Source organism: Triticum dicoccoides, chromosome 3B, assembly GCF_002162155.2.
Source record: "Triticum dicoccoides isolate Atlit2015 ecotype Zavitan chromosome 3B, WEW_v2.0, whole genome shotgun sequence".
NCBI lineage: Eukaryota > Viridiplantae > Streptophyta > Magnoliopsida > Poales > Poaceae > Triticum > Triticum dicoccoides.
The window spans coordinates 217,899,365-217,923,215 of NC_041385.1; positions in this window are offsets into that span (position 1 = coordinate 217,899,365).

Sequence of the window (23,851 nt, forward strand, 5' to 3'; positions counted from 1 at the left end):
CAGGAACTGAGTTCTGTGTTTGTGATCCATGATTCAGCTACTACCATGCATTGGGCCCGAAACCAATGGACCCTCTCGGCTTCTTGATCACCCTTGTCCTCTGTCCAGGAGTTGCAAGCAGTTTCTGGTGTTTGTAGTATGCTGGAGGCCGTGCGCAGCGCTGACCGTAGGGGTGGGCTGTGATGCGGTAGGCACGTGGCCGGGTAAACCGGGCGCCCGTTTGGTGTCACGGAACCCTGTTCACATCGTTTGGGGCTGTGAGCGAAACTCCGGCCGGATCTCCTCATGGATGGAACCCGAATAGGCGATAAACCTGGACTAGAGACTTGAGTGTTTAGGCAGGCCGTGGCCGACACCCACGTTGGGCTTCCGCTTGAAGGTTGCCGAGTACATGTCGTGTAAACGACGGTAAGTGGTGAGAGCGTGTGTGAAGAAGTACACCCCTGCAGGGTTAACATCATCTATTCGAATAGCCGTGTCCGCGGAAAAGGACTTCTGGGTTGCTTATATAAGTTCATAGACAAGCAAAAGTGGATACTCTAAAATACGCAAGATAAGCGTGAGTGCTATGGATGGCGTTCTCGTAGGGAGACGGGAGCGGATCCATAGTGGTGTATTGATATGGTGAATATGTGGACTCGTGTGCGCCACCTCAAAAGAGTTACTTGCAGTCGTAGTTCAGGATAGCCACCGAGTCAAAGCTGGCTTGCTGCAGTTAAACCCCACCATCCCCTTTGTTGACAATGATGCATATGTAGTTAGTTCTGATGTAAGTCTTGCTGGGTACATTTGTACTCACGTTTGCCTATTTTATGTTTTGCAGAGAGACCTCAGTCTCGCTAGTAGTTCCGCGTGGTCTTCGACGTTTAGCTTGTTACCTCAGCTACGATCTTGTGCCCTCGGCAGGATCTGGTAGATAGTCAGGCTTCTCAACCTTTTTCATTTTATAGATGTCTGTACTCAGACATGATAGCTTCCGCTTGTGCTTTGACTTGTATGCTCTGATTGTTGGGTCATGAGACCCATGTTTGTAATATCTCGCTCCTCGGAGCCTAATGAATAAATTACTTGAGTCGTAGAGTCATGTTGTGATGCCATGTTGTATTTGCACATATCGAGCATATTGTGTGTATGTTATTGAAATGCTTGGTATGTGTGGGATCTGACCATCTAGTTGTTTATCTTTAGTAGCCTCTCTTACCGGGAAATGTCTCCTAGTGTTTCCACTGAGCCATGGTAGCTTGCTACTGCTCCGGAACACTTAGGCTGGCCGGCATGTGTCCTTCTTCGTTCCCGTGTCTGTCCCTTCGGGGAAATGTCACGCGATGAATACCGGAGTCCTGTTAGCCCGCTACAGCCCGGTTCACCGGAGTCCTGCTAGCCCAGTGCTACAGCCTGGGTTCACTCGCTGATGACCGACACGTTCGATGCTGGGACATGGATGCCTGTCCCTGTAAGTTTGTGCCACTTTGGGTTTACGACTAGCCATGTCAGCCCGGGCTCCTTATCATATGGATGCTAGCAACACTGTCATATACGTGTGCCAAAAGGCGCAAACGGTCCCGGGCAAAGGTAAGGCGACACCCGTGGGAATACCGTGCGTGAGGCCGCAAAGTGATATGAGGTGTTACATGCTAGATCGATGTGGCATTGAGTCGGGGTCCTGACAATGATGGCCTTCCTCAAAGTGCCCTAGGTCTTCGTGAGCAAGCAAGTTGGATGCACCCCACTTAGTTTCTTTTATTGAGCTTTCATATATTTATAGCTCTAGTGCATCCGTTGCATGGCAATCCCTACTCACTCACATTGATATTATTAATGGGCATCTCCATAGCCCGTTAATATGCCTAGTTGATGTGAGACTATCTTCTCCTTTTTTGTCTTCTCCACAACCACCATTCTATTCCACATATAGTGCTATGTCCATGGCTCACGCTCATGTATTGCATGAAAGTTGAAAAAGTTTGAGATTATTAAAGTATGAAACAATTGTTGGCTTGTCATCGGGGTTGTGCATGATTAAATACTTTGTGTGATGAAGATAGAGCATAGCCAGACTATATGATTTTGTAGGGATAACTTTCTTTAGCCATGTTATTTTGAGAAGACATGATTACTTTGATTAGTATGCTTGAAGTATTACTATTTCTTATGTCAATATGAACTTTTATTTTGTATTCATTTGAATCTATACATTCATGCCACAATAAAGAAAAATACATTGAATTATGCTAGGTAGCATTCCACATCAAAAATTCTCTTTTGTTCATTTACCTACTCGAGGACGAGGAGGAATTAAGCTTGGGGATGCTTGATACGTCTCCAATGTATCTATAATTTTTGATTGTTCCATGCTATTATATTACCCCTTTTGGATGTTTATGGGCTTTATTTTACACATTTATATCATTTTTGGGACTAACCTACTAACCGGAGGCCCAGCCCATATTGTTGTTTTTTTCCTATTTCAGTATTTCGAAGAAAAGGAATATCAAACGGAGTCCAAACGGAATGAAACATTCGGGAGCGTGGTTTTTGGAACGAACATGATCCGGAGAGCTTGGAGTGCAAGTCAAGAAGCTTCCGAGGGCCCCACGTGATAGGGGGCCGCGCCCCCCCCCCCTATAGGACGCGCCCCCTGTCTCGTGGGCCCCTCGGGCGGTCACCGACGTACTTCTTCCTCCTATATATACCTACGTACCCTGAAAACATCCAGGAGCACCACAAAACACAATTTCCACCACCGTAACCTTCTGTATCTGCGAGATCCCATCTTGGAGCCTTCGCCGGCACTCTGCCGGAGGGGGAATCAACCACGGAGGGCCTCTACATCAACATCCTTGCCCCTCCGATGAGTTGCGAGTAGTTTACCACAGACCTACGGGTCCATAGTTATTAGCTAGATGGCTTCTTCTCTCTTTTTGGATCTCAATACAATATTCTCCCCCTCTCTTCTGGACATCTATTCAATGTAAACTCTTTTTGCGGTGTGTCTGTCGAGATCCGATGAATTGTGGGTTTATGATCAAGTTTATCTATGAATAATATTTGAATCTTCTCTAAATTCTTTTATGTATGATTGAGTTATCTTTGCAAGTCTCTTCGAATTATCAGTTTGGTTTGGCCTACTAGATTGGTCTTTCTTGCCATGGGAGAAGTGCTTAGCTTTGGGTTCAATCTTGCGGTGTTCTTACCCAGGGTCAGAAAGGGTTGCAAGACATGTATTGTATTGTTGCCATCGAGGATAACAAGGTGGGGTTTATATCATATTGCATGTGTTTATCCCTCTACATCATGTCATCTTGCTTAATGCGTTACTCTGTTTTTATGAACTTAATACTCTAGATGCAAGCAGGAGTCGGTCGATGTGTGGAGTAATAGTAGTAGATGCAGGCAGGAGTCGGTCTACTTGTTATGGACGTGATGCCTATATACATGATCATGCCTAGATAATCTCATAACTATGCGCTTTTCTATCAATTGCTTGACAGTAATTTGTTCACCCACCGTAATACTTATGCTATCTTGAGAGAAGCCACTAGTGAAACCTATGGCCCCGGGGTCTATCTCTTATCATATTTGCTTTCAATCTACCTTTATTTGCATCTTTACTTTTTGCATCTATATTACAAAATACCAAAAATATATTTATCTTATCATACTATCTTTATTAGATATCACTTTCGCAAGTGGCCGTGAAGGGATTGACAACCCCTTTATTGCGTTGGTTGCGAGTTCTCGGTTTGTTTGTGTAGGTGCGTGGGACTTTTGAGGAGGCTCCTACTGGATTGATACCTTGGTTCTCAAAACTGTGGGAAATACTTACGCTACACTTTGCTGCGTCACCCTCTCCTCTTTGAGGAAAACCAATGCAAGCTCAAGACGTAGCAATGACCTCTGTCCTGCCGTCCTGGCGGTCTTGGTCTTGTTGCACCATAATGGAAACCTTTGGTTTATTCCTCAGGACTCCGTGCCTGCGGCCTGCCTCCTTGGTACCAAAGAGGAAACCTGCGCTCTACGCCCGCCTGGAGCCCGCCTGGCCTTGGTCGTCATGGCTCATGTCAGCTGAGCCTCGCGAGGTATACCTTGCATAGAACTCTCTTCCCCTCGGGAGCCATCCTGAGGAGGCCGATCCCCTTGGGGGTCTTGGCGTCGTCCGCCTCGCGAGGCTTGGCCCCTCGCGAGGGTCTTGAGTTGTTGATGCTGAAGCTGGGACGTACCAGGCCGTCAATGGAGCCACGTGGTGGGCCGCGGGCAGGCAGGGCTGGATACCTCTATATCCAGGACGCCGATAGTAGCCCCCAGGCCCAAGGCGCGCTCAGACTTGGCTTCCAGGCGAAGCCAAAGGGCAAGTGAGGAGCGACGCGGTCCCTAACCACCTGCGGCCTTGATGACACGTGGTGGTTGATGGGACATGGGCATCTCCACTTTCCCACGCCGCCTTGATATCTGGAAGGCCTAGTGGTCGCCCGTTGTCAGTGCAACTCACCCTTCACAGATTGTTGCGCTTGGCCCTTGTTTCTTCCTTTCTAATCTTGCCGCCCCGTCCGTAGATCCGGCGCCGGCACCTCGCCCCTCTTCTGGTGCTCGTCATGGCTCCCCAGCCGAGGAAGAAGAAGGGGAAGGCGTGTGCCCCGGCCAGTCCTTCGTTGGCCTTGTAGCCAGCCCTCGAGCAGTCGACGATGATCAACCAGGAGGGCTGGCAAGGTCCACCACGCGCTTGCAGCCGATGCCAATGAGTGGAGGGCGACGGCCGTTCGCCCTGCATCTTGGCGAGTGAATGAGATGAGTGCCATCGAGATCCCCATCTATCTCCATGCTCTTCTCGCGGGGTTGATTCCTCCCTTCTCCCCCTTCTTCAATGTTGTGATATCACATTACCAGATCCACCTGCTGCATCTGGACCCCCGCTCTGTTATCCTTCTCGCCATCTTCGCCTTCCTCTACGAGGCCATGGTCGGCATTACTCCTTCTGTGGCACTATTTCACCATTTCTTCTTGCTTCGGTTGGTCGATGCCTGCCAATGCTCTGGGTGCGTGACCTTCGAAGCTGTGGCCGCAACTGTTGGTTCGGGAATCGACTTTGAGCTCTCGCCTGTTGCAAAGGGATTCCGGAAGCAGTGGCTGCTTATGGATGCAGGCGCATTCAGCCCCCTGCTCTTGACTCCTATGGTGCCGGCCTCGCCTAGCTCCAATTGGTGCCACGAGAAGCTCTCCGACCGGCGCCTTGCTTTCGTCTAGAAGAGGTTGGCGAGGTTATAGGAACTGGAAGTGACGGTGCTGATGGTGGTGAAGGAATTCGTCAGGCAGCGCATCGCTCCCCTCCAGCGCCATTCTCGCCCAATGTGGGACCTTGCGGGCGTCGAGGATCCGATGAAGCTGCAGAGGTCATCACTGGCTGCTGGGACCTTGAGATGGTGCTCAAACTCCTGACGGGCGAACCCGAGCCTGCTGACCTTCCGGGGGGTGGCTGCCTTCTCTACCAGTGCTCGAACAAGGCGGCCTTCGCTGGGAAGATGCCTCTGTTCGACGAGTGGGGATTGCTTCCGGAGGGCTTCGAGGGGCCCCGCGAGAACCCCATCTTCATGGCTCCCCTTCTATTCGATCCTGCCGCATGCGCCCCAAGTGCAGAAGCAGGGGAGTGTTCGCGGTCTGTAGCTGTTGAGGGCCCCTCCGGAGGCTTGGTGCCAACAAGGGCCCAGGAGATCGGGGCTCCTGAGGCCCTGAAGGGGGTCGCCGCGGGGCTGGCGCGCCCCCAAGCTCTGGTGGTGGAGGCCCCTGACGTCCGGTGCGATGGCTTCAAAGCGGCTACCGATGGCGAGGAGCCCACCAATGGCTTAGGAGCCATAGACCAGAGGATCCCGCCGGGTGCCCCAGCCCCTGGGATCCTTGCTCTGGCTGCCCCGACGAACGCTCCTCCTCCCGAGGATCGCCCGTCGGGGTTCGGTCGGCCCCGCCTGTGCCTTGAGTCGCTCCTAAAGAGGAAGAGGTCCCCGTGCCGCAGCGATGGCACCCATCGGCCACTGAAGCCGAGGAGATATGTGGCTGCCGATGAGTAAGTACCTTTGCTCTTGATTCCTTGCGCGCTGCGTTTTCTCCTAACCAGGGCCTTGCAAGGCTCCCACGAAGGCGAAACCTCAGGAGGCGTGCGCCCCCATGGATACCGGCTTGACTCCCGCATGCAGCCCCCGGCGCCCTGGTCCTGCATAGGGCGTAGGGCGGACTCCAGCTGCCATGACGCCGCGAGGGTGCCCCGGAACCGGGCTCCCTGCTCCCTCTCCCCGCGACTCAGCCTGGGAAACGGGGGATGCATCGGCGATTCTTCCTCTTGTCATTTCTGGCAGGGGTGCCCCTTGAGCGGCCTTCATCTTCAGGTTGTGGGGCTGCACCGGCCAGCCCCCGGCCGGCGGCTCGCGAGGCGCCCAGCGCCTCCCCGGCGGCCTCTACCCTCGTCGGCGCACTCGCGCTTTCTTGTGGGCGCAGTGCCGTATGCTTCAAGTTCTTCGATGAGGCGATGCGCGTGTCAGGACCCCGACTCGATGTCACATCGATCTAGCCGGTAACACCTCATATCACTTTGCGGCCTCACGCACGGTATCCCCACGGGTGTCGCCTTACCTTTGCCCGGGACCGTTTGCGCATTTTGGCTCACGTATATGATAGTGTCGCTAGCATCCATATGATAAAGAGCCCGGGCTGACATGACTAGTCGTAAACCCAAAGTGGCACAGACTTACAGGGACAGGCATCCATGACCCAGCTTCGAACGTGTCGGTCATCAGCAAGTGGGTCCGGGCTGTAGCACTGGGCTAGCAGGACTCCGGTAAACCGGGCTGTAGCGGGCTAACAGGACTTCGGTACTCAAAGCGTGACATTTCCCCGAAGGGACAGACACAGGAACGAAGAAGGACACATGCCAGCCAGCCTAAGTGTTCCAGAGCAGTAGCAAGCTACCATGGCTCAGCGGTAACACTAGGAGACATTTCCCGGTAAGAGAGGCTACTAAAGATAAACAACTAGATAGTCAGATCCCACACATACCAAGCATTTCAATCATACACACAATATGCTCGATATGTGCAAATACAACGAAGCATCACAACATGACTCTACGACACAAGTACTTTATTTAAGGCTCAGGGAGCCATACATAACATACACAAAGGTACGGGTCTCACGACCCAACATACAAGTCATACAGTCATACAAACCAGCAGCGGAAGTAACTTGTCTGAGTACAGACAACTAGTAAAATAAAAGAGGCTTGGAAAGCCTAGCTATACTACGTGGTCCTTCGCAAGCTCAGGGTCACCACCTGGGTCTTTAGCCTACTCGTTGATGTCAACGTCTACATAGAACCCATCAGAAGGGGTTGCAGCGCCTTCTGTAAAAATGTAGATTATAGCAACATGAGTACAAAGGTACTCAGCAAGACTTACATCAGATCCTACATACATGCATGTTATCAAGAAGGGTTGGTGGAGTTATTGCAGCAAGCCAACTTTGACTCTTGGCTAGACTATCCTACGAGACTCCAACTTGAAATGGTTTTTCGCACACGAGTCCACTACTCACCACTTCAATACACTACCGAGGATCCACCTCCGTCTTCCTACGGAAGAGCCATCCTCGGCACTCACACTTATCTTGAGGCTTTTAACAGTTTCCATTTACTTGTCTATGAACTGTATAGGCAACCAAGTAGTCCTTTACCGCGGACGCGGCTATTCGAATAGATTATGATAACCCTGCAGGGGTGTACTTCTTCATACATGTTTCCACCACTTAGCGTCTGCACACGACATGTGCTCGGCAGACTTCAAGCGAAAACCGACGTGGGTGTAGACCACGACCTACCTAAACACTTAAGCCTCTAGTCCAGGTTTATCGCCTATTCAGGTTCCATCCGCAGGGAGTCCGGCCGAGGTTTCCCATACGGCCCCGAATGATGTGAACAGGGTTCCCGAGATACCTAACGGGTATTCGGTACACCGTGCCACGTACCTACCGCATCACAGCCCACCCCTACGGTCAGCGCTGTCCACGGCCTCCAGTAGACTACAAACACCAGAAACTACTTGCAACTCCTGGACAGAGAGCTAGGGTGAATAAGAAGTCGAGCGGGGTCATATTTCAGGGCCCAATGCATGGTAGTAGCTTTATCTTAAATCACACATACAGATCTCAGTGCTTAAGGTCGGCTTCAATGAAACAACCCACCATGTACTCCTACATGGCCTCTCATCGATACCTTTACCAAATCGTGTTCACCACACCACTCTCATTACCGACATAAACATTTCACTCTAGCCCATCACCCAGATGAACCAGACCTGACACGACTCTAAGCATAGCAGGCATAGCAAGGTAGGAACAACACATACATATGGCTCAATCAACTCCTACACATGCTAGTGGGTTTCATCTAGTTACTGTGGAAATGACAGGTCATGCAGAGGAAATGGGTTCAACTACCGTAGCACACAGCAGTTTGAAACGCGTTGTCTTAATGCAGTAAAAGAGAGCAGGAGCGAGAACATGGGGTTGTATCGATATGATCAAATGGTTGGTTGCTTGCCTGATGGTTCGATGCACGGATACGGTTCTTCGTTAGGGTAATCACGGTACTCTTCGGAGGCAGAACCTGTCGCAAAGGACACCGATATACAACCATCACCAAACAATGTGCAACAATATGATGCATGCATGAATCATGGCAATATGAGTGTGTTGGGCTAATGCAACTAGAACCAGAGGGGTTTGAACAAATTTGAATCAAGGATTCAAATTTCAAATTCAAATATGGCCTTTTTAAGTGCTTTTCCTTGTTCTGCTTAAAACATCAATTTAACTTGTTTGATCATGCATGAAAATAGTACAGATGGATAGATTGGATTTTTCTGATCATTTTTCATATATAATTTGTCCAATTTGGAGTTACAGAATAAAAGTTATGAATTTTTGAAGTTTAAATAATATTCTGGAATTTCCTGATTTAAATTAAATCCAGAAATATAATTATTGCGCCAGCATGACGTCAGCATGACGTCAGTGGTCAACTGCGGCTGGCTGAGGTCAAACCTGACGTGTGGGGCCCACACGTCAGTGACAGGGGGGGTTAAACAGGATTAAATTAATCCTAATTAGGGATTAGTGGCGCTGGGGCCCACTGTCAGTGTCAGGGGGGGTTGACTAACAGTAGTTAGCGCTAATCTAACCACCTGGCCGACAGGGTCCACGCGTCAGTGACCCTGGGAGGTCAAACCCCAGGTCGGACAAGTCAAACCCCACCGGCGACTTGACGCCGGCGAGGTCCGAGACGGCGGCGAAAGTGCTTTTTGCCATTCCGGCAACCAAATGGACGGCGGAAGGCATCTACGTGTTGCTGAGGTTGAGCCGCGACTATTGGTGGTGGTGGTTGAGCTCGGGGTGGCCGGAGTTGACGGCGGCGAGCTCGGCTACGGCGGCCGGAGTTCGGGTGCGGTCGGAATCGGCGTTGCAGGGCGTTAGAAGAGGTGTTGGTGCATGCTACGTGCTCCTGGTGAGGTGTGGAGCACGATGGTGTGCTCGGTTGGGCGCTACGGCGACCGTGGCCACGACGGCGACATCGCCGGCGGCGTGGAGCTCTCGGCCAAGGTGGGGCTAGGGCCTAGAGGTCGAAAGAGACCAGGGGAGAAGGGGGAAACGATCCGGGGGCTCACCGCGGTTGCAGTGGGCGTCGAAGCGGGCTCGGGGACGCGCCGGAGACGACGAATTCGACGGCGACGATGATCGGAGCCCGAAGAGGGGAACGGCGACGTGGCGGCGATGCAGGGCTTCCGGGGAGCTGTGGAGCGGTGGGGAGGAAGAGGGGGTCGTGGCGGAGCTTCTGAGCTAGTCGGGGGAGCGAGGGGTGGCCGGAGACGGCTGCTGTGGCGAACGGCGGCGACGGTGGTGTTCGGCCGTGTGAGAGAGAGAGCGAGGGAGAGGAGAGGAGAGCCGGGGGAGAGTGAGAGAGAGCAGGGGGAGAGGCGTGGCGTCGTCCAGGGCATCGAGCGAGGAGGGGAGGGCAGGCAAGCAGGCGAGCAGGTGGCGTGGCGCGGTGGCGCGCGCGCGCGCCGGCCACACTCCCCTCCCTCTGTCGGGACGAAGACGACAGAGGAGGGAGGTGGGCTGGGCCGGCTGCTGGCTGGGCCAGCCAGCTGGCTGGGCCGCACAGTGGAGGAGCCCAGGTAAGCTCCTCCTGTTATATATTTTTCTGTTTTTTAATTTCTGACATTTGTTTTGATTTAAATAATATATTAGATCATTTATTTAACTTATGCCAATTTTTGCAGGAGCTATTTATATTATTCCAGAGCTCTTTTATAATTGGCATAATATTTGGGCATATATTAATATATATAATTAATATATTTCCAATGCAAATATTTATGCATTAATTCCAAATGCCCAAAATAAATGTCCATGAGCCACTAAAAATATTGGTTTGATTTTTATCTCTGTCCAATATTTTCAGAGAGCAACATGAGCATTTTCTTGGACCCTTTTGGAGAAATTTTTTATTTGGGTCATTTTCAAAATGGTTCTGAGGGTTTCACAGATCCCCATTTCAAGTTTCTGATGAAAGAGTAAACATGATGCAACACTCTAATGCATGACTAGCTAGGGTGTGACAACTCACCCCCACTCAAAAGAATCTCGTCCCGAGATTTGGGTTCCTCCGGGAAGAAGGCGGGATACTCGAGTCGAAGACGATCCTCCCTTTCCCAGGTTGCTTCATCCTCAGAATGGTGCGACCATTGAACTTTGAGAAACTTGATATTATGACGCCGGGTGGTACGTTCGGCTTGATCGAGGATACGAATGGGGTACTCTCGATATGTAAGATCATCTTGAAGATCAAGCGTTTCGTGGTCCACTTCACGGATAGGATCCGAGAAGCAACGCCTGAGTTGAGAAACGTGGAAGACATCGTGAACTCTGGAGAGGTGCGGAGGTAGTTCCAACTGGTAGGCAACTTCTCCTCGTTTGGCAAGAATGCGAAAAGGTCCAATGTAACGAGGAGCCAATTTGCCTTTGATACCGAAACGATGGGTTCCCTTCAGAGGGGTGACCCGAAGATAAGCCTTCTCGTCAACCTCGAAAGTCATAGCCTTATGTTTTCGGTCATATTGACTCTTTTGACGAGACTGGGCTGTTTTCAACTTTTTACGAACGATACGAACTTGTTCTTCTGCTTCCTGAATCATATCCGGGCCAAAGAATTGTCTTTCCCCGGTCTCTGACCAGTTAAGGGGTGTTCGACATCGTCGTCCATAGAGAACTTCAAAAGGGGCTTTACCCAAGCTAGATTGATAGCTGTTGTTGTAAGCGAATTCGGCAAATGGAAGGCACTTTTCCCAGTCCATTCCGAATGAGATAACAGAGGCTCGAAGCATGTCTTCTAGAATCTGGTTGACGCGTTCCACTTGACCACTCGACTGAGGGTGGAATGCGGTGCTAAAGGAGAGACGGGTTCCCATAGCATTTTGGAAACTTTCCCAAAATCGAGAGGTGAAAAGACTTCCTCGATCTGAGTTAATTTCCAAAGGAACACCATGAAGGGACACTATTCGGGAGATGTATAAGTCTGCCAGCTGACTAGCGGTTACACTCTCACGAACAGGTAAGAAATGGGCTACTTTGGAAAGACGATCGACAACGACAAAGATAGCATTATTCCCTCTCTTGGTCCTGGGAAAACCGGTAATGAAATCCATACCAATTTTATCCCATTTCCATTCAGGAATAGCTAAGGGTTGAAGGGTGCCAGCAGGCCGTTGGTGCTCTGCTTTTACACGACGACAGACGTCGCAATTTGCAATATACTGAGCAATTTCTCTCTTCATCCTAGTCCACCAGAACCTCTGGCGTAGGTCCTGATACATCTTAGTACTACCGGGATGAATGGTGAGAGGAGATTCATGAGCCTCCTTAAGGATCAACTGCCGTAGATGCTGGTTCTTGGGAACCACTAGACGGTTCTCAAAGTACACAACACCATGATCATTTGTGGAGAAACAACTAGCACCTCTGCTAGCGATGTTCTCTTTGATTTTAGATATTCCCTTATCTCGCTTTTGGGCAGCGATGATTTGATCCGTAAGAATAGGTTTCGCCACCAAGGTGGAAAGAAATCCTTGAGGAACAATGTGAAGGTTAAGCTTCCGAAATTCCTCATGGAGAAGCGGTTGACTTTGTTGTAACATCAGGTTGTTACAATAAGATTTACGACTTAGCGCATCAGCCATGACGTTGGCTTTCCCTGGGGTGTAGGTTATTCCTAAGTCGAAGTCTGTGATCAATTCAACCCAACGTCTTTGCCTGAGATTCAAATCCGGTTGGGTGAAGATGTACTTCAGACTTTGGTGATCAGTGAAAATTTCGCAACGGTTACCGAGGAGGTAATGTCGCCAGGTCTTAAGTGCATAGACTACAGCTGCAAGCTCTAGATCATGAGTAGGATAATTCTCCTCATGTGGGTGCAATTGCCGTGAAGCGTAGGCAATTACGTGTCGATCTTGCATAAGAATGCAACCTAGTCCTTGTCGCGAGGCGTCGCAGTAGATAACAAAGTCCTTGGAGAAGTCTGGCGGTACCAGCACGGGAGCAGAAGTCAGGCGTCTTTTCAGTTCCTGAAAGCTGTGCTCACATTGTGGAGTCCATTCGAACTTCTTATCTTTCTTGAGGAGTTCGGTTAGAGGTTTGGCAACCTTGGAGAAGTTCTCGACAAAGCGACGACAATAGCTCGCTAAGCCCAGAAAACTCCGAACTTGCTTGACCGATTCAGGTGGAGTCCAATTAAGGACGGCTTGAACTCGCTCAGGGTTAACAGCAATACCTTTACCAGATATTACATGACCCAGATAGGTCACTTCTGACAACCAGAATTCACATTTAGAAAATTTGGCATAAAGGCGATGCTCTCGAAGTTTCTGCAACACTAGCCTTAGATGTTCGGCATGTTCTTCCTCGTTCTTGGAGTAGATGAGTATATCATCGAGATAAACTACGACGAACTTATCCAAATACTCCATGAAGATTGAGTTCATTAACCGAGAAAAGGTGGCTGGAGCGTTGGTTAGACCGAAGGACATGACGGTGTACTCGTATTGCCCATAACAAGTAACAAAGGCCGTTTTAGGGATGTCCCCGTTTCTGATTTTGATTTGATGGTAGCCCAACCTCAAATCCATCTTGGAGAAGACTGAGGATCCAGCGAGCTGATCATACAGATCGTTGATCCTGGGAAGTGGATATTTGTTCTTGATTGTGACCAAATTGACAGGTCGGTAATCTACAACCATCCGGTCCGTACCATCCTTCTTCTTGACGAATAGGACGGGGCAAGCCCACGGAGATGAGCTAGGTCGGATGAAACCCTTTTTCAAGGACTCATCGAGTTGTTTCTTAAGCTCGGCTAGTTCTAGGGGTGCCATCTTATAAGGTCTTCTAGCAATCGGAACGGTTCCTGGAATGAGGTCTATTACGAACTCAACATCCCTGTCAGGTGGAACACCTGGCAATTCTTCTGGAAAGACATCCGGGAAGTCACGGACCACCGGAACGTCCTCAAGGTCTGGCAAAGGGCTGGCATTAAGAGAATATAATTGTCGCTTGGCTATTCGGGTCAAGACATTGACTATCTTCCCCGAAGGATGGGTGAGTTGAACAGTCCTAGAGAAGCAATCGATTTGGGCATGATGAGCCGACATCCAGTCCATACCCAGAATGATATTAATATCTGAAGATTTGAGGGCTATCAAAGACGCGAGGAAAACAAGTCTGTCGACTTGGATTTTATTTCCATAACTTACCCTAGAGGTCTGCCATCTAGAACCAGGGGTAGAAATTTCCATAGTGGATGGCATGTCACAGAATGCAACGTGCAAACGAGCATAACTTTCGGATATAAAAGAATGAGAGGCTCCTGTATCGAAAAGAACAGATGCCGGGTGGCAATTAACAAGAAGCGTACCGAGAACGACGTTGGGATCCTCTTGAGCTTCTTCGGCAGAGATACAGTTGACATGGCCACGTGAAGCGGTGACCGGCTTGGCGTGGAATATTTTTCCTGTCGGCTTGCCACGGCCAACAGCTTTAGCAGATTGATTGGGGTTGGTCTGGGGACACTCACGCATATAGTGGCCAGATTCCCCACACTTGAAACAAGTCACGGAACTGGTACGTGGAGGAGCATTATTGGTTGGACCTCCATAGGGCTTGGCTGGAGCAGACTGTTGTACAGGGCGAGGCGCCTGGAAAGATGGCCTCGGTGTGAACCTGGGTGGCAGGGCGGTGTTGGGTACCCACACGCGGCGCTTCTGAGGACCAGCACCGGATGAGGAACCCGTGTCACGTCCATGCTTGCGTGTTGCGTCATAGTCAGTCTGACCAGTTTCAGCACTGATGGCTTTGTTGACAAGTTTCGAAAAAGATGTGCACTCATGCAGACGGAGGTCGCGGCAAAGCTCAGGACTAAGGCCCTTACGGAACCTTGCTTGCTTCTTGGCGTCAGTAGAAACTTCCTCAGTTGCATATCGTGCGAGATTACCAAACTCCCTGCTGTAAGCATCCACAGAAAGTCGGCCTTGGGTGAAACTGCAAAATTCTTCACGTTTACGGTCCATGAGACCCTCCGGAATGTGATGTTCACGGAAAGCCTCACTGAACTCAGCCCAAGTAGTGACATGGCCCGCTGGGCGCATAGCTCCATAATTCTCCCACCATAGACTGGCGGGGCCTTCAAGATGATATGCAGCAAAGGTGACCTTGTCAGCCTCCGCTACCAGCGCGGAGCGCAGTTTGTGAGCGATACTGCGAAGCCAGTCATCAGCGTCGAGAGGCTCGACGGAGTGGTGGAACGTGGGTGGATGCAATTTGATAAAATCACTGAGTGACACCACGTTAGCCCTCTGATGGTGTGCTGTATTCTGTTCAATACGCTCCAACAAACGGTTGGTCTCCCGCTTGTTTCTCTCAGCTTCCATCATAACCTCGGCTAGGGAAGGAGGATGAGGCAGATTTGCATCCCTGGCTTCACTGCCTTCGGCCTGCTCTTGAGAGGCAGGGTTAGCGCGCGTGTTGACCATCCTAGGTAAACAAGACAATGATTTAGTCAGGATGATAAAATTCCGACATAGGGTAAAAATGTAAGGAATAACTCGAAATGCAAGATGATCATCCGTATGACATGGTAGATACAGAAACTGCTTCTTTATTCCATCGTCATACACACCATACAGGGTTTAGTACAAGACCAAACAAAGTACTATTACGGTGAGAAAAGGATTATATCTCATCGGAGGCATTCCAAGCTCCTATACATTATTTTTCTACACCTCCGGAAGGAGTACAAACTAGGTCATATCCCACGAGTCACGCGGGACGATAGACGACACAGCTAGTGCGAACTAGTGATACTACCACTAACTCAGACCGATCCGTAGTAGTCCTCGTAAAAGTCACCTCCATAGCCTGGAAGTTCAACATGATCATCCGGAAACAGACGATCTCGCGGAGCTTGTGGACCATAGGGGCTAGGATGAGGCCTTGGACCAACAGACGGTGGCCTGCGGGGACCGCGAGGTGGGGTGATGCCTCCTACATCACGCCAAACCATCACGTCTGGCAGAGCAGATCTCACAGGATAGAGATCGCGCATGTCTAAGAATCCAGCTTGCACCGCCGGTGCGAACCGAGTCAAAGTGGCCCAGTGGTCAGCACGGGTATTGAAGAGCTCTAACCTTAAGGCCCGATTTTCACGGTCCTTATCCTCGAGCATCTCAGCAGTGGTGCGAGTCCGTGAATCCTCCTGAGTGGGGTCAGCATAAATAGCCTGGAGATACCCTTGTGCTCCCGGAAGTGATCCGGGCATATACCGGAAATCAGAGTCCCGAAATATACCAGATCTGACTCGCATAATGGTCATCATAGAGTAGGCGGCGTCCTGCACAGCCATCTCAATGGTAACCCCGAGTCCATAAGAGCAGTGAAGAGGCTCGGTGGATCCAGGATAAGATGGAAATATCCTGACAGTGCAGAGATACTGGCTTTGATTAAAATCTCGGAATTGCTCTTCGACCGTGTACTCGGGATACCAGCGATATCCAGCCTCAGTCATTACCCTGACCAACTTAGCAGTATGGTCGGGTACATCCAGGCATCGAGTCAGGCGAACCACTTGATTGAGGTCGCGAGTGGCCATCTGAAAGCACAATCATAATGCAAAGGCATTAGAATTTCTAGCAAAATTTCGGCAGCATAACAGCTGTAAATGCTCAAAAAGATTTTGAGACATTTGACAAAGGATTTCGTACACACTCATCATCATATCAGAGTTCTGAAACCATTCTGGCAACATAATGTGGTAGTAGATCTGAACTAGGCTTGTAACCATCAAACTTATAAGGTACTACTGATTAGTAACTCGTGATCCTGATAGAGAGAACAGATCCTAATTCCTTAACCCCCGGTGGAAGAATGGACTGACTCAGATCAGAATGTTATAAGATAAAGGAGTAAAAAGAGCCTTACGTTCCAACCCACAAACAATTCCCCTACATATAACTAAAGAATTTCTAGACTCAACATCGACCAGTTTGGCTTGGAGAACCTACAGGCAGTCCGGCTCTGATGCCAACGCTGTCAGGACCCCGACTCGATGTCACATCGATCTAGCCGGTAACACCTCATATCACTTTGCGGCCTCACGCACGGTATCCCCACGGGTGTCGCCTTACCTTTGCCCGGGACCGTTTGCGCATTTTGGCTCACGTATATGATAGTGTCGCTAGCATCCATATGATAAAGAGCCCGGGCTGACATGACTAGTCGTAAACCCAAAGTGGCACAGACTTACAGGGACAGGCATCCATGACCCAGCTTCGAACGTGTCGGTCATCAGCAAGTGGGTCCGGGCTGTAGCACTGGGCTAGCAGGACTCCGGTAAACGGGGCTGTAGCGGGCTAACAGGACTCCGGTACTCAAAGCGTGACATTTCCCCGAAGGGACAGACACAGGAACGAAGAAGGACACATGCCGGCCAGCCTAAGTGTTCCAGAGCAGTAGCAAGCTACCATGGCTCAGCGGTAACACTAGGAGACATTTCCCGGTAAGAGAGGCTACTAAAGATAAACAACTAGATAGTCAGATCCCACACATACCAAGCATTTCAATCATACACACAATATGCTCGATATGTGCAAATACAACGAAGCATCACCACATGACTCTACGACACAAGTACTTTATTTAAGGCTCAGGGAGCCATACATAACATACACAAAGGTACGGGTCTCACGACCAACATACAAGTCATACAGTCATACAAACCAGCAGCGGAAGTAACTTGTCTGAGTACAGACAACTAGTAAAATAAAAGAGGCTTGGAAAGCCTAGCTATACTACGTGGTCCTTTGCAAGCTCAGGGTCACCACCTGGGTCTTTAGCCTACTCGTTGATGTCAACGTCTACATAGAACCCATCAGAAGGGGTTGCAGCGCCTTCTGTAAAAATGTAGATTATAGCAACATGAGTACAAAGGTACTCAGCAAGACTTACATCAGATCCTACATACATGCATGTTATCAAGAAGGGTTGGTGGAGTTATTGCAGCAAGCCAGCTTTGACTCTTGGCTAGACTATCCTACGAGACTCCAACTTGAAATGGTTTTTCGCACACGAGTCCACTACTCACCACTTCAATACACTACCGAGGATCCACCTCCGTCTTCCTACGGAAGAGCCATCCTCGGCACTCACACTTATCTTGAGGCTTTTAACAGTTTCCATTTACTTGTCTATGAACTGTATAGGCAACCAAGTAGTCCTTTACCGCGGACGCGGCTATTCGAATAGATTATGATAACCCTGCAGGGGTGTACTTCTTCATACATGTTTCCACCACTTAGCGTCTGCACACGACATGTGCTCGGCAGACTTCAAGCGAAAGCCGACGTGGGTGTAGACCACGACCTACCTAAACACTTAAGCCTCTAGTCCAGGTTTATCGCCTATTCAGGTTCCATCCGCAGGGAGTCCGGCCGAGGTTTCCCATACGGCCCCGAATGATGTGAACAGGGTTCCCGAGATACCTAACGGGTATTCGGTACACCGTGCCACGTACCTACCGCATCACAGCCCACCCCTACGGTCAGCGCTGTCCACGGCCTCCAGTAGACTACAAACACCAGAAACTACTTGCAACTCCTGGACAGAGAGCTAGGGTGAATAAGAAGTCGAGCGGGGTCATATTTCAGGGCCCAATGCATGGTAGTAGCTTTATCTTAAATCACACATACAGATCTCAGTGCTTAAGGTCGGCTTCAATGAAACAACCCACCATGTACTCCTACATGGCCTCTCATCGATACCTTTACCAAATCGTGTTCACCACACCACTCTCATTACCGACATAAACATTTCACTCTAGCCCATCACCCAGATGAACCAGACCTGACACGACTCTAAGCATAGCAGGCATAGCAAGGTAGGAACAACACATACATATGGCTCAATCAACTCCTACACATGCTAGTGGGTTTCATCTAGTTACTGTGGAAATGACAGGTCATGCAGAGGAAATGGGTTCAACTACCGTAGCACACAGCAGTTTGAAACGCGTTGTCTTAATGCAGTAAAAGAGAGCAGGAGTGAGAACATGGGGTTGTATCGATATGATCAAATGGTTGGTTGCTTGCCTGATGGTTCGATGCACGGATACGGTTCTTCGTTAGGGTAATCACGGTACTCTTCGGAGGCAGAACCTGTCGCAAAGGACACCGATATACAACCATCACCAAACAATGTGCAACAATATGATGCATGCATGAATCATGGCAATATGAGTGTGTTGGGCTAATGCAACTAGAACCAGAGGGGTTTGAACAAATTTGAATCAAGGATTCAAATTTCAAATTCAAATATGGCCTTTTTAAGTGCTTTTCCTTGTTCTGCTTAAAACATCAATTTAACTTGTTTGATCATGCATGAAAATAGTACAGATGGATAGATTGGATTTTTCTGATCATTTTTCATATATAATTTGTCCAATTTGGAGTTACAGAATAAAAGTTATGAATTTTTGAAGTTTAAATAATATTCTGGAATTTCCTGATTTAAATTAAATCCAGAAATATAATTATTGCGCCAGCATGACGTCAGCATGACGTCAGTGGTCAACTGCGGCTGGCTGAGGTCAAACCTGACGTGTGGGGCCCACACATCAGTGACAGGGGGGGTTAAACAGGATTAAATTAATCCTAATTAGGGATTAGTGGCGCTGGGGCCCACTGTCAGTGTCAGGGGGGGTTGACTAACAGTAGTTAGCGCTAATCTAACCACCTGGCCGACAGGGCCCACGCGTCAGTGACCCTGGGAGGTCAAACCCCAGGTCGGACAAGTCAAACCCCACCGGCGACTTGACGCCGGCGAGGTCCGAGACGGCGGCGAAAGTGCTTTTTGCCATTCCGGCAACCAAATGGACGGCGGAAGGCATCTACGTGTTGCTGAGGTTGAGCCGCGACTATTGGTGGTGGTGGTTGGGCTCGGGGTGGCCGGAGTTGACGGCGGCGAGCTCGGCTGCGGCGGCCGGAGTTCGGGTGCGGTCGGAATCGGTGTTGCAGGGCGTTAGAAGAGGTGTTGGTGCGTGCTACGTGCTCCTGGTGAGGTGTGGAGCACGATGGTGTGCTCGGTTGGGCGCTACGGCGACCGTGGCCACGACGGCGACATCGCCGGCGGCGTGGAGCTCTCGGCCAAGGTGGGGCTAGGGCCTAGAGGTCGAAAGAGACCAGGGGAGAAGGGGGAAACGATCCGGGGGCTCACCGCGGTTGCAGTGGGCGTCGAAGCGGGCTCGGGGACGCGCCGGAGACGACGAATTCGACGGCGACGATGATCGGAGCCCGAAGAGGGGAACGGCGACGTGGCGGCGATGCAGGGCTTCCGGGGAGCTGTGGAGCGGTGGGGAGGAAGAGGGGGTCGTGGCGGAGCTTCTGAGCTAGTCGGGGGAGCGAGGGGTGGCCGGAGACGGCTGCTGTGGCGAACGGCGGCGACGGTGGTGTTCGGCCGTGTGAGAGAGAGAGCGAAGGAGAGGAGAGGAGAGCCGGGGGAGAGTGAGAGAGAGCAGGGGGAGAGGCGTGGCGTCGTCCAGGGCATCGAGCGAGGAGGGGAGGGCAGGCAAGCAGGCGAGCAGGTGGCGTGGCGCGGTGGCGCGTGCGCGCGCCGGCCACACTCCCCTCCCTCTGTCGGGACGAAGACGACAGAGGAGGGAGGTGGGCTGGGCCGGCTGCTGGCTGGGCCAGCCAGCTGGCTGGGCCGCACAGTGGAGGAGCCCAGGTAAGCTCCTCCTGTTATATATTTTTCTGTTTTTTAATTTCTGACATTTGTTTTGATTTAAATAATATATTAGATCATTTATTTAACTTATGCCAATTTTTGCAGGAGCTATTTATATTATTCCAGAGCTCTTTTATAATTGGCATAATATTTGGGCATATATTAATATATATAATTAATATATTTCCAATGCAAATATTTATGCATTAATTCCAAATGCCCAAAATAAATGTCCATGAGCCACTAAAAATATTGGTTTGATTTTTATCTCTGTCCAATATTTTCAGAGAGCAACATGAGCATTTTCTTGGACCCTTTTGGAGAAATTTTTTATTTGGGTCATTTTCAAAATGGTTCTGAGGGTTTCACAGATCCCCATTTCAAGTTTCTGATGAAAGAGTAAACATGATGCAACACTCTAATGCATGACTAGCTAGGGTGTGACAGCGCGCGATGATCAATCTTGGCGGGGAGCTCGCTAATGTCGACACCAGGCTTGAGGCGGAAAATCATCGCCTGGCGCATGAATGGCAACAGTTGAAGGTTGCCATTAACCTTGGGAGACTTCAGCGCGACAAAGCTAATGCGCGTGCGGTAGCCTCGCTCGCGACTTCTCGCAAGGCTTGCACCCGCGCCGTGGAGGAGGCCGAGGCCGCCAACCGCCATCGTGAGGCGGCCGAGGAGCGGGAGCGAGAGCTTCTGTCTTCAAATGCGGCCCTTGAGCGTGAAGTCGAGGAGCGCCACGCCCTTCTGGCCTCCTCACCAGGCGAGGTGGACTTTGCCGAGGCGGAGCTCCTGAGGCACCACGAAGACTTGACGTTGGAGACCGTGGAGCACAACATGGCGTTGGAGAGGCTGGAGGTAAGGGAGCGCCAGGCTGCCGCGGCCGAGGACGCTGTTGCAGCCCGGGAAGCCCAGGTTCAGCTGGAGGTGCAGGAGAGGATGGCGAAGGCGTGCGCTGAGTTGGCCGAGGGGCACTGCCTGGATCTGGAGCTGCTCAAGGCCGAGCTTGAAGGTAGGCCCTGAAGGCTAAGCTGCAGTCTGTGGAGGAGCGTGAGACCGCTGCTCGAGAAGCCCTGATTTCTTCCGAATCTGCCTTGGCCTCCGCCCGAGCCGAGTTGTCTTCCCTTTAGCAGCAGGTCAAGGACACCGCGTCCCTGGCGGAGAGGACCGCAGGCGAAGCAAATCACCGCCAGACGCTGCAGCGCGAGCACGCCTCGATGCTTCAGGGCCTCAGACTCAGAACTAATTCCGCCTTGTGCACCATCTGTGATGAGAGCGCTCCTCATCCGCATGAGAACGACTACGCCAGCCACCTCAACTTCTTCACCGACATCGTGACCCGCCTGGAGGCTTGGGCTGCAAGGTCTCGCGAGCTTGTAGAGGAGAGGAGTCGTGGTCTTCTGGGGCGCGCGTTCTCGCATGTCTTCAACCACCTCCTCAACTGTGACCCTCACTTTGATTTCGATGCTGTGCTAGCCCCCGAGCCTTTGGTCGTTCAGGACAACCTGACTGGGTGGGTGGACAACCATGTGGATGCCTTGGTAGAGGAATTTGCTCCGGAGGATGACACGGTCGTGATTGCGCCTGGAGAAGACGACGCGGGTAGCGATGATGAGGAGGACGGCCGCCATGACACAAGCGGTGCGGACGGAGGTGACGAGGAAGGCGCACCCAACTAGACATGTGTTTCTTTTTTCTTTGACATGTATGACAAAAACTTGAACGCATCCTCATGAGAGCATTTTGAAAAGGGGGCACCCCTTATGATGTACGAAACCCTGAAATGCTTTTGAAGTAGCGCCTGGAGCACGACCCCGCAGGGCCGTGGGCCGTCAAGCGAGGTAGTTGTTTATGACTTATCTTTGGTTTTGTGGATATCAAGTGAGGCCTGGTGTCGTGGCAGCACTCCTTCTCCTGAGGTGAGCCTGCCGCGGGTTCGCGAGGTTCTGTGCCTCCCGAGGGGCCTGCTGGCCTGTCCTAGAGTGCCTCGTGGGGAACCAACTGCAAGACCATGGCGAGGTGGGCGCGCAGGGTGGCTGCACCCTCGAGCCCCCCAAGTGGGGAGCGATCGACACCAGCACGCATGTCATACCCAGCCCCCGCTCGCGAGGCGCTTGAGGGCAGGGCAACAGTCACGAACTTCAGTAAGAATGCAAGAACCGAAGGCAAGAGAGCCACACAAGATGAGAAAATTCCCCCCATTTTATAAACGCACGAAAATCAAAACTGCTTCAAGAAATCGACGCACAAGTACAGAAAGGAGGCAAAAGCAAATGGCCGCGTCCGGCATCTAGCTAGTCTTCAAGTCTTCTCACCAGTGCGGAGCTAAGTGCTTCCACTGGCTGGGCATAGTCATTGGGGACAGTGTCGACGGCCAGCGTGGTGCTTCCACTAGGACGTGGGCCGGAGCCCCCGTGAGGCCCTAGGGCGGCACTCAGGAGAGTCCGGGGCGTGTACAGCCCCACTCATTATTACGTGAGAGTGTCACGAGCGAATACCTTCACAGGCCATAGCCTTGCTTCATGTTGCCCGACGAGGACCCCATCGTGCGTCGCCCCTGACCACCATTGGGGAGACCGGAAACCAGGACAAGACCAAGGGGCCAGGGGGACACTGGCAGCGTCCTCGGCGCCCGCAGGCCCCTCACCAGGGGAGAAGGGCTCGTCGGCGCCTTCCCCGGCGGGGAACCTACCTCCAAACAGGGCCCTGCTCTGCGCAGGACGAGGAGGGCCCTGCCGATGGGCTTCCCCTGCGCTTCTCCCAATGTCCTTCATGCTCCTGCGGGGGATCCGCCATCTTGAGAGTCCTGGTGGCAGTTGCGCCCTGGTTCACCTGCGATCCATGGTTAACGTAAGCGTGCCCCTGAGGCGTTAGTTGTACCCAGAGGTTGTCGCTGTTGGAGACGGTGGCGGGGCTTGGTGGCGGCTCGAGGGAGAGCTCAGCCTCGTGTATGTCCAGCGCCCAACCTGGCGTGGGGGATCGGCTGGGGCCCTCCCCAGTGCGTGCCTTTGATCCATTGCGATGGGGACGTAGGCTTCCGGGCTGGTCGCACCAGAAACGCCGGCCGGCTGCCTCTGATCCTGTCGACCAGGGGCCAGTGCTCCGGCGCGGCCCCTGGTGATGTTGCCCATAGCAGCCCCACTCTGAGGTGGCACGTTCGGAGGGGTGCGGGCTTCTCTGCGGGGCTGGTCAGTGCCGAGAGGCTCTCCACGGGCCCTGCGAGGGGCGCGCGGTTGTGTCGGGCATGGGCGCCCCCCCACCGCCTGCGACGTGGGCAGGGTGCAGAATGGCGCCGCCCCCTGCACGCCGCATCCAGCAGCTCGGCGACTCGTTCCAGCAAGGCGTCGCGGCCACTTTCCAGCAGCCTGCACTGTAAGAGCTCTCGAGCCACGATGACCGCCACCCGCATGTTTGCCTGTTCCCTGCGCGTGTGTGGTGCGGTTACTGCAGCGTAGTTCACAGATCGCGCAGCGGCGCGGTTGCGGTGTGGCGC